At 39.5% G+C, this 12,744-nt stretch overlaps 1 protein-coding gene across 7 annotated transcripts in view; it reads left to right on the top strand.

Annotated features, from left to right (window-relative positions):
• ralgps2 (Ral GEF with PH domain and SH3 binding motif 2) overlaps positions 1–3,056 on the top strand; it is a 138,044-nt gene extending 134,988 nt beyond the window's left edge. For 4 of the 7 annotated variants that reach the window (XM_021604204.3, XM_021604203.3, XM_021604205.3 and 1 more), the window contains one exon: positions 1–3,056. This exon is cut by the window's left edge and continues 1,230 nt beyond it. The gene's annotated coding sequence lies outside the window, so the exon portion shown is untranslated. The other 3 variants (XR_016496285.1, XR_016496287.1, XR_016496286.1) reach the window with 1 other exon arrangement.
• The last annotated feature ends 9,688 nt before the right edge of the window (positions 3,057–12,744 follow it).

Raw genomic sequence — 12,744 nt, forward strand, 5'->3', positions numbered from 1 at the left:
AGTCTATTGGTATCTACTAGCATGCTAACAGATAGACAGAGACATATAAATGGGAAGTGGTTAAAAGGCCCTCATTGCCAAAATCCCCAAGTATCTCTTCAACACCAGACAAATTATTTTCTCAACTTCTTGTTTTGTTGTTGCTTTAACATGAGTGGGAGATTCAGGTCCTGAGCTAACCTGCTTCACAACTCTTGAGTGTGTGTTTTATACACACAGACTGCTACACACACGCACACACTGCTGCAGACACACACATGAAGCTATCTGGAGCCATTCAGAATTAATTTTAACGATTTTGTTTAGTGTTTTAGTTTCCTTGGTGTGCTGGATGTATTGGCAGTATTACTCTGTAGATGACATGCAAATGTCTAGCTTGTTTTAATTGTCTGTTACATTTCTGTTACATTTTATTTTTGGTTTCTTCACTTTTTCTGACAATTGTATACCTTTTTTTTTATTTACTTGTTTTTTATTTTATTGTTGTAGTTTTTTAATGTTTTCTCACCTATGAGTTTCTCACATAGGAGTACGGTACAGACCTACTACACTCTAAGGCAGAGTTCCCTGGCAGCCTCTAGACCTTTCCCCTGGTCCATACTCCTGGCATCTTCACAGGGGTGTGCCAATGTACCAAACACATTTTATTTCAGATTTGGGAGCAAGTGTTACAATTAGAACAAATTAAATGAATATGTTTTTGGGGAAAGGAAGAAGGATGGTGTAGTAACATATATTCTGATACTAGTCATCTCAGAAAGGACTTAAAGCTTTAATAGTGATTTATCCTACATTATAAACTGGGTGGTTCGAGCGATGAATGTTTATTTGGCTAAAGCCGCGGTATATCAGACCGTATACTGTACCATGGGTATGACAAAACATGTATTTGTATTGCTCTAGTTACGTTGGTAACCAGTTTATAATAGCAATACGGCACCTTGGGAGTTTGTGATATATGGCCAATATACCACGGCTAAGGACTGTATCCAGGCACTCCGCGTTGCGTCTTGCATAAGAACAGTCCTTTGCCGTGGTATATTGGCCATATACCACACCCCCTCGGGCCGTATTGCTTAATTCTCTCCTGTCTCTGTCTCAACTTGATAGTCAGGTTAGGTCCTGACTTGTAACAATGATTTACATCTCCCATCTGTTCCTATAGCTATGTTTATGTCTGTTTTAGTTCACATGTCTATTGTCTACTTACAATCGGAGGTCCAGCAAGTTCGCATAACATTCCTCACACCTCAAACTGACACTGTACTCTAGCAGCAAGAGACTCCATCTCCCATGGGCCTTGTGTGGCAGCTGTTGTCTCTTAGGTCCTCTAGAGGCTGAGCTAATGGGAGTAGGTAGGTAGAACTTATCCCTAACCACTGATATATAGGGCCAGACTTTTATTCACCCCCTAATGGCTTGGTGTAATCTGATCCAAGATGTGAGGCTAAGGGCAACTTCTACATACTCCATTTCAATGACCTACAGAGGCTCATTTCAGAGGGTCAACTCCTCAGCTCCTGGTAGTTATCCCAGCATGACCCCACACACACACATCTACAGCATCAGCTCCATTAACAGCTACGCTCCAGCAGGGCTCCACAAACGAGTGGATGAGGCAGCCAGAGAAAGAGAGGAATGAGAGGGGTAGTGTTCGTGGTACAAAGGGATGAGAGGAAAGTAATAGTATGAGTGTGTAGAACTTTTAATTTGTATATTTTTTTAATTATACCTTATTAAGATTAGATAGGCAGAGCCTCTAGGCTGTCATTTCCTCACTGTTGAGCAGTGTGTAGAGCTCTGTGGGAAGTGGTATGGCATATTCTATGTGGAGTGAGTATGAACAGAGAGTTGAATGAATCTAGTACAGATGGTGGGGTGCAGGAGCTGGACAGCGACGCAATCGGACAGAAGCTGCCCACAGAAGACCAGCAGAGGCGAAAGCAGTCTGTTTCCCCTCTGTTGTCCTCTTTTCCACTCCCATCTCTTGTTTCCTCTCACATCACTACTCACCTTCTCGTTCTCCTCTGGACATAGAGGGCTTCAATGCAAGATGAAAAGGGTGAGAGATGAAATGCAGGAAAGATATTTTCCCATGTTAGTGTCGTGTCAAACAGGGCGTGAGTGATGTTTGCATGTATACCAGTGTCATAACTAACTATTATAGGTAAAGGGTTAGGAGTGCCCTTGAGCTTTTACAATCTGTTAGGGTGGGCCTTTTGTTTCTGAGAACTTTCTGAATGTCAAAAAGGTTTGTGAGGTTTCCACATTGTAACCAAAATTTACAAGGTTTCTGTGTCAATGTACAAATGCACAACCGTGTGTACTGTCTGAGTGAAGTTGCTTTTTGGATTTGTCTGCAGCTCTCATTTTTATTTTCCTTTACAGTTCAGCTGAGGTGACTGGTTTACACAGGAGGGGGGTGCTGTGGTGTTGTGTGTGTGTGCGCTGTAGGAATGGAGAAGTTGCCTGTAGCCATAGTTAAGCATATTCCCTCCAAATCCTAATTTGAACCATAGGGAAAATGTGTAACTGACCTTGGATCATTGTCTAGGGCGACATCTACCTACTCTACTCCATATGGCTCAGTTGGAGAGTGATGTTTATGATGTGTTGAAGACGTCACTTAGCTCTGTCCATGCCCCATGAACTGTGGGGTGTGTCCATGTGCCATCCCTCTACCACCTGTACCCTGACCCTGGTGAGGACCCACCCATGTCATGTGGCCCAGGTTTGTACTATGACCTCTGAACTGAGTGATGTGACCCGAGCCTCATCCAGACAACCAATAAACACTCTGCCCTTTTTATACTCTGTCCCTTTGGTTCGCTTTTATTTATTTAAACATGGTTTCAGCTAAATGTGGTGTATGAATGTGTGTGTAAGGCCAGGAATTCTGACCTACCACATGAACTGTTAAACCACATGAACTGTTAAATGTCCTGGACAGTGCTTGTGGTTAGAAAAAAAAATGTGTGTCTAAGCTGGTGTTAATACATTTTAGGTCCTGATTGACCTACAATCCTTCCTACTGAAATAAACCTACTTGAATTGTTGAACTAGTGTTATAGTTTTTCAATTGACTTGATCTCAATTTCTCTCAATTCAATTCAAATGGCTTTATTGGCATGGGAAACATGTTTACATTGCCAAAGCAAATGGAATAGACAATAAACAAAAGGGAAATAAACAAGAGAAACATAAGTAAACATTACACTCGCAAAAGTTTTAAAAGAATAGCCATTTCATATGATATATTATTGGCTACGTAAAGTGTTGTAACAATGTGAAAGTAGTTGAAGTATGAAAGGGAAAATAAACAAATAAAAATAGGTTGTATTTACAATGTTTGTGCTCCACTGGTTGCCCTTTTCTCATGGCAGCAGGCCACAAATCTGGCTGCTGTGATTGCACACTGTGGTATATGGATATGGGAGTTTATCAATGTTTGATTTGTTTTCAAATTCTTTGTGGGTCTGTGGGAAATATGTCTCTAGTGTGGTCATACATTTGGCAGGCGGTTAGGAAGTGCAGCTCAGTTTCCACCTCATTTTGTGGGCAGTGGGCACATAGCCGGTCTTCTCTTGAGTGCCAGGTCTGCCTATCGCGGCCTCTCAATAGCAAGGCCATGCTCACGGAGTTGACATAGTCAAGAATTTTCTTAATTTCGGGTGCTCTGCTGCTGTGTAATCTGTTAATTTATTCGGGATCGGTGTCCCTTCCACGGGACTGTTGAGCTAATGTAGGCTAATGCGATTAGCATGAGGTTGTAAGTAACAAGAACATTTCCCAGGACATGGACATATCTGATATTGACAGAAAGATTAAGAATAATTTAAGCTAACTCCACTGTTCAATTTACAGTAGTTGTTACAGTAAAAGAATACCATGCTATTGTTTGAGGAGAGTGAACAATTATGAACAGACACATTTGGGAAGTCTTGATACAAAATTTGAACAGAAATACAATGGTTCATTGGATCAGTCTAAACCTTTCAACATTCACTTATGCCATCTAGTGGCCAAAATCTAAATTGCACATTGGCTGGAATAATACATTATGGCCTTTCTTTTACATTTCAAAGATGGCACAAAAAATAGAAAAGAAAAGTTGTTTTTTCTTTGTTTTATCTTTTACCAGATCTACTGTGTTATATTCTACTACATTCCTTTCACATTTACATAAACTTCAAAGTGTTTCCTTTCAAATGGTACCAAGAATATGCATATCCTTGCTTCAGGGCCTAAGCTACAGGCAGTTAGATTTGGGTATGTCATTTTAGGCAAAAATTGGGGGTAAAAAGGGTCTAATCCCTTAATTAAGGGCCAGATAGCGTTCCAATTTGCTCTGTTTTTTTGGTTGATTCTTTCCAGTTATCTTTTTGCTTTCTCATCATTTGGCTGGGTAGAAATGTTTTATTTTTGTTTTTGGATTAAAATGTGTTTTTCAAAATGTATATTTTTTTGTAGCCCTTTTTCTCCCTTATTTCATGATATTCAATTGGTAGTTAGTCTTGTCCCTTCGCTGCAACTTCCGTACGGACTCAGGAGAGGTGACGGTCTCGAGCCATGCGTCCTCCGAAACACAACCCTACAAAGCCGTACTGCTTCTTGACACACTGCTTGCTTAACCCAGAAGCCAGCCGTACCAATGTGCCGGAGGAAACACTGTACACCTGGTGACCGTGTCAGTGTGCATGCACCCGGCTCGCCACAGGTGTCGCTGGAGCACGATGGGACAAGGACATCCCGATGCATTGCCTTAGACTGCTGCGCCACTCGGGAGGCCCCTAAATGTGTTTCTGTCCTGGTGGTCTGTTTGTGAATAGAGCCCCAGAACCAGCTGGCTGAGGGGACTCTTGTCTAGGTTCATCTCTCTAGGTGAGGGCTTTGTGGTGGAACGTGTGGACATGACTTCCTTTTAAGTGGTTGTAGAAATGGAACAACTATTTTCTTGATTTTGATAACTAGCGGTATAATCCTAATTCTGCTCTGCATGCATTGTTTGGGGTTTTGCGTTGTACACAAAGTATATTTTTGCAGAAAGTCCCAATTGGGTGTTTGGCCTATTTTTGTGAATTATTGGTTGGTGAGTGGACCCCCGACCTCACAACCATGGAGGGCAATGGGTTTGATAACTGATTTATGTCTTTTTTTAGCCAGATCCTAATTGGGATGTTGAGTTTTGTTCCTTTTGATGGCATAGAAGGCCTGTCTCACGAAGCGCGTCACTAGTTGCAGACGAAAAGTCAAAAAGTTCCGCTACAGTCCGTAAAAACATGTCAAACGATGTATAGAATCAATCTTTAGGATGTTTTTCATTAAACTTCAATAATATTCCAACCGGAGAATTCCTTTGTCTTCAGAAAAGCAAAGGAACGCAGCTACTTCTCATGTGAATGCGCGTGACCAGCGCGTGACTGCTGGCAGACCTCTGACTCATTCCCCTCTCATTCAGCCCCCGTTCATAGTAGAAGCCTCAAACAAGTTTCTAAAGACGGTTGAAGCCTAAAGAGTGTAGGTATGGAAGTGCAAGATGACCAATATCTTCAATAGGGGCTAAGTTGAAAATCGACCAACCTCAGATTTCCCACTTCCTGGTTGGATTTTTTTCTCAGGTTTTTGCCTGCCATATGAGTTCTGTTATACTCACAGACATAATTCAAACAGTTTTAGAAACTTCAGTGTTTTCTATCCAAATATAATAATATGCACATATTAGCAACTGGGACTGAGGAGCAGGCAGTTTACTCTGGGCACCTTATTCATCCAAGCTACTCAATAATGCCCCCAGCCATAAGAAGTTAATGCATTTAAGCCAATCAGTTGTGTTGTGACATGGTAGAGATGGTACACAGAAGATAGCCCTATTTGGTAAAAGACCAAGTCCATATTATGGCAAGAACAGCTCAAATAAGCAAAGAGAAACAACAGTCCATCATTACTTTAAGAAATGAAGGTCAGTCAATCCGGGAAAATTTCAAGAACTTTGAAAGTTTCTTCAAGTGCAGTTGCAAAAACCATCAAGAGCTATGATGAAACTGTCTCTCATGAGGACCACCACAAGAAAGGAAGACGCAGAGTTACCTCAGAGTTACCAGCCTCAGAAATTGTAGGCCAAATAAATGCTTCACAGAGTTCAAGTAACAGTCACATCTCAACATCAACTGTTTAGAGGAGACTGTGTGAATCAGGCCTTCATGGTTGAATTGCTGCAAAAAAAATACTATTATAAGAAGAGACTAGCTTGGGCCAAGAAACACGAGCAATGGACATTAGACCGGTAGAAATCTGTCCTTTGGTCAGATGAGTCCAAATTTGAGATGTTTTTCTCCAACCGCTGTGTCTTTGTGAGACGCAGAATAGGTGAGCGGATGATCTCCGCATCTGTAGTTCCCACCGTGAAGCATGGAGGAGGAGGTGTGGGGGTGCTTTGCTGGTGACACTGATTTATTTTGAATTCAAGGCACACTTCATCCGAATGGCGACCACAGCATTCTGCAGCAATGCGCCATCCCATCTGGTTTGGGCTTAGTGGGACTATAATTTGTTTTTCAACAGGACAATGTCCCAACACACCTCCAGGTTGTGTGAAGGGTATTTGACCAAGAAGGAGAGTGATGGAGTGCAGCATCAGATGACTTGGCCTCCACAATCACCCGACCTCAACCCAATTGAGATGGTTTGGGATGAGTTTGACCGCAGAGTGAAGGAAAAGCAGCCAACAAGTGCTCAGCATATGTGGGAACTCCTTCAAGACTGTTGCAGGTGAAGATGGTTGAGAGAATGCCAAGAGTGCGCAAAGCTGTCATCAAGGCAAAAGGTGGCTACTTTGAAGTATCTCAAAAAAAACATTAGGCTGGGTATCAGTCAAGCAAGACCTGAGGGAAATAACCTCACACTCAACGTCAACAAAACTAAGGAGATGATTGTGGACTTCAGGAAACAGCAGAGGGAACACCCCCCCTATCCACATCGATGGAACAGTAGTGGAGAGGGTAGCAAGTTTTAAGTTCCTCGGCATACACATCACAGACAAACTGAATTGGTCCACTCACACAGACAGCATCGTGAAGAAGGCGCAGCAGCGCCTCTTCAACCTCAGGAGGCTGAAGAAATTCGGCTTGTCACCAAAAGCACTCACAAACTTCTACAGATGCACAATCGAGAGCATCCTGGCGGGCTGTATCACCGCCTGGTATGGCAACTGCACCGCCCTCAACCGTAAGGCTCTCCAGAGGGTAGTGAGGTCCGCACAACGCATCACCGGGGGCAAACTACCTGCCCTCCAGGACACCTACACCACCCGATGTCACAGGAAGGCCATAAAGATCATCAAGGACATCAACCACCCGAGCCACTGCCTGTTCACCCCGCTATCATCCAGAAGGCGAGGTCAGTACAGGTGCATCAAAGCTGGGACCGAGAGACTGAAAAACAGCTTCTATCTCAAGGCCATCAGACTGTTAAACAGCCACCACTAACACTGAGTGGCTGCTGCCAACACACTGACACTGACTCAACTCCAGCCACTTTAATAATGGGAATTGATGGGAAATGATGTAAATATATCACTAGCCACTTTAAACAATGCTACCTTATATAAATGTTACTTACCCTACATTATTCATCTCATATGCATACGTATATACTGTACTCTATATCATCGACGGTATCCTTATGTAATACATGTATCACTAGCCACTTTATACTATGCCACTTTGTTTACATACTCATCTCATTTGTACATACTGTACTCGATACCATCTACTGTATCTTGCCTATGCTGCTCTGTACCATCACTCATTCATATATCCTTATGTACATATTCTTTATCCCCTTACACTGTGTACAAGACAGTAGTTTTGGAATTGTTAGTTAGATTACTTGTTATTACTGCATTGTTGGAACTAGAAGCACAAGCATTTCGCTACACTCGCATTAACATCTGCTAACCATGTGTATGTGACAAATAAAATTTTATTTGATTTGATGAAGTGTTGATATGTGCCTTAGCCAACCACGCTACGGCACTATGGATTTCTTTTCCCTGGTTGACACAGACATGCTCACGAAAGTGATACCCCAACTGAAGCCTTCTACCTGCCTTCTCGATCCTATCCCGACCACCTTCAAAACAGTTTTTAATTGCATATCTGAAGAAGTGCAGGTTATTGTTAATCACTCCCTATTCACAGGCACTTTCCCCATTGCACTAAAAACTGCTATGGTGAAACACCTTCTCAAGAAAAGTAATCTAGATTCTTAAGCTCTTTGCAATTTTCAGCCAACCTCCCATTCTTAACCAAAATTCTGGAGAATTTGGTTTTCAAACAGCTAAATTATTGTTTTAAGTGCCAACTGTATTTTTTTTCATTTTTATTCCAAACTGGTTTTTATGCCCACCACAGCACAGAGACAGCCTTAGTTAAAGTGGTAAATGATCTTCGAGCCAAACACAGATGCCAAACAGCTCTCTGTTCTTGTACTCTTGGATTTAAGTGCTGCGTTCGACACTGTTGACCTTGATGTCCTTCTGGACAGACTGGAGAGGTGGATTGGCCTCTCCACTCCATTTCTAAATTAGTTTAGGACCTATTTAACCAGTGGAGAGTTTTTGTCACTCTTGTTGAACATAACTCCGAAAATACATATCACATGTAGCGTTACACAAGATTTGATTTTGGTTCCGGTACTGTTCAGTATGTTCCCCTTGGCAGCGTTATCAGAAAGCACAGCATTGATTTTCACTGCTACACAGACGATACATAACTACATTTCTGTGTCGAGTATTTTAGTTCCACTAATAAATTATTAGACTGTATTAGTGATGTAAATACTTGGATGGTTCACAGCTTCCTCCAGCTAAATCAAGACATAACCAAGGTACTTATTGTTGCAGCCAAAGCACAGAGAGAGAATCTGGCCGAACATTTTAATTCATTTGAATTATCTTTATAACGATAAAATGTCAGGTAAAAAATCTAGGTGTTATTTAAGTTTCTGAACTCAATTTCAAATCTCACATTATGAATGAGACAAATTGCTTTTTACCACCTGAGGAACATCCCCACGGTGTGGTCGTTTCTCTCTCAGGCTGATACAGAGATAGTCCTCCATGCTTTTATAACAAGTAGGCTTGACTACTGTAATGCTCTCCTGTCTGGTCTACCCAAGAAAGCCATTGGTCAATTGCAAAACATCCAGAATGCTACAGCATGGGTACTGACCAAGACCAGACAGGGAGCACACATTGCATCAGTTTGAAGGTTTTCACTGGCTGCCTGTGCATTTTACAATTCATTTTAAGATACTTCTGTTGGTTTTTAGATAAGTAGAAGCCTCTGAAATAGCCTCCCTGCGAACCTGAAGGGGGCTGAAACTTTGGACATATTTAAGAGATCTTAAAGCCCACCTTTATAGCTTTGTTTTTCCTTAGGGTGCTTTTTAGTCGTTCAGTTTTTGTTATTCTTTAGTTTTTTATCCTCATGTTTGCCGTATAATATTTCAGTTTGACTTGTTTTTTTCCCCCTGTGAAGCTCATTGTGTTGCATTCCATGTCTGAAATGTGCCGTATAAATACTATGTAAAAGTGGGATTGGGAATATTCAGTAGGACTCTCCAACCCTGTTCCTGGAAAGCTACCCTTCTGTAGGTTTTCACTCCAACCCCAGTTGTAACAAAACTGATTCAGTTTATGAACCAGGTAATTATTAGAATCAGGTGTGCTAGATTTGGGTTGGAGTAAAAACCTACAGAACTGTAGCTCTCCAGGAACAGAGTTGGAGAGCCCTGCAGTAGGGTCTGTAGAATCTGTACTGAAAAAAAGTGGTGGTCACATAGTGGTGGTCCCATATTTCATGAGCTAAAATAAAGATCCCATAAATGTTCCATACACACAAAAAGCGTTTTACAGCGCAGACTACGTATTACCACACCAGCCCAGGACCTCCACATCCTTCACGTGCGGCTACTAAAAGTGCGGCATCGTCAGAGACCAGCCACCCAGACAACTGATGAGTATTTCTGTCTGTAATCAATCCCTTTTGTGGGGAAAAACTCATTCTGATTGGCTGGGCCTGGCTCCCCAGTGGGTGGGCCTGGCACCCAGGTGGGAGGGCCTATGGCTATGCCCCTGCCCAGTCATTTGTAATCCATAGATTAGGGCCTAATGAATTTATTTCAATTAACTGATATCCTTATATTAACTGTGTGAATCATTGTATATGGAATATTGGTTTATAGAGCAACAACTATTCTGGGTGCTGCAGTAAACGTATTGTAGGGAAAACTCAGCAGGGTCTGTAGAAATTATATATATATATATATATATATCTCATGGGGCTCTGAATAATGGAGTGTTGCTGGCCTTTAACTCCAATTCCATTGGCCACAATGTGAATCATTGTAAATGGAATACATAGCAACACTTTCTACTCCACCCATTCCATTTGTTCCAATGCAACACTGTCAGCCTATAAATTTGAATATTGACTAATAGAGAGAACTATTCTATGTGCCGAGGTAAAAGTGGGGTTGGGAACACCCAGTAGGGTCCGTAGAATCTATATTATTACATGGGGGACTGAGGTTTAAATGCCTAGCTACACTTTCTACTCCACCCTTTGTATTGTCCTAATTCAATAAACTGTAGGCCAATACAGGGCATTTGGAAAGTATTCAGACCCCTAGACTTTTTCCACATTTTGTTACGTTACAGCCTTGTTCTAAAATTGATCAATTTTTTTCCCCCCTCATCAATCTACACACAATATCCCATAATGGCAAAGCAAAAACAGGTTTTAAGACATTTTAGCAAATAACAAAAAATCTGAATTGACATTTACATATGTATTCAGACCCTTTACAAAGTACTTTGTTGAAGCACCTTTGCCATCGATTACTGCCTTGAGGCTTCTTGGGTATGATGCTACAAGCTTGGCACATCTGTATATGGGGGGATTCTCCCATTCTCTGCATATCCTCTCAAGCTCTGTCAGTTTGGATGGGGAGCATCGCTGCACAGTTTTTTTTTAGGTCTCTCCAGAGATGTTAGATCGGGTTCAAGTCCGGGCTCTGGCTGGGCCACTCAAGGACATTGAGACTTGTCCCGAAGCCATTCCTGCGTTGTCTTGGCTGTGTGCTTAGGGTTGTTGACCTGTTGGAAGGTGTACATATATATATATATTCTATAGACCCTAGTGAGTAATCTCAAACCCAATTTTACTTCGGCACCTAAAATAGTTTTCTCTATAAGCCAATATGTAATTCATACTATAGCTAGTGTATTGCATTGGTGGCATTTATTTGACCTTGGAACATGTTTTAAAACCCACATTTAATGCAAATGTCACTTAAATATAAACAAATGCGAATCATTGTTAAATACAGGTTAATGACACTTTTCTACTATTACCCTACTAAGTATTCCCTACAATACTTGTACTGCACCAGCCAGAATAGTTTTTGCTCTATACGCCAATATGTATTCCATCACAGGAGGTAGGTGGCACTTAAATTGGGGAGGACGAGTTCGTGGTAATGGCTGGAGTGGAATGGTATCAAATAGATCAAACACATGGTTTTATGCCATTCAATTGGCTCCATTCCAGACATTATTATGAGCTGTCTTCCCCTCCGCAGCCTCTACTGTATACAGTGATTTGCAATGAGGACATTTGTCTGACTTTGGGACATGTTTTAAAACCCACATTTTATGCAAATGTAACTTAAATATGAATCATTGGTTTATGTTTAGACATATGTGTCATATATCATGAATAAATACAAGTTATTGAAACTTTTCCACTATTTTCTTTTGTTTTTGTTTTTTTTGGAGGGGGGGATCAGCTTAATATTGCGGAAAGAATGTTGCTTCCAATGTAATTGTCTGCATCATTTCCAATCCCCCATATTTTTTTGGTAAATATATATATCCATACACGCATGCATATATATATATAATATATATATATATATATATATATATATATACATATATATATATATATATATATATATATATATATATATATATATATATATATATACATATATATATATATACATATATATATACATATATATATATATACATATATATATATATATATATATATATATATACATATATATATATATATATATATATATATATATATATATATATACATATATATATATATATATATATATATATATACATATATATATATATATATATATATATATATATATATATATATATATATATATATATATATATATATATATATATATATATATACATATATACATATATATATACATATATATATATATATATATATATATATATACATATATACATATATATATACATATATATATATATATATACATATATATACATATATATATATACATATATATATATATATACATATATATATATATATACATATATATATATATACATATATATATATATATATACATATATATATATATATACATATATATATATATACATACATATATATATATATACATACATATATATATATATACCTATATAGACATACATACTTTTTAAAAAGAATATACCTTTATTATTATTCCCCGCAAACCCTTCCACGGATCCCCCAATTGGAGTAAACTAATAAACACTTCTGCTTCTACCTTCAATCCATACATATTATACACACTCTACAGACAGTCTACTTTACAATAGTTGTCTCATTTTTCCACTATTAAGTGGGGGAC

Source organism: Oncorhynchus mykiss, chromosome 5, assembly GCF_057628025.1.
Source record: "Oncorhynchus mykiss isolate SJ-2025 chromosome 5, ASM5762802v1, whole genome shotgun sequence".
Classification (NCBI taxonomy): Eukaryota; Metazoa; Chordata; class Actinopteri; order Salmoniformes; family Salmonidae; genus Oncorhynchus; species Oncorhynchus mykiss.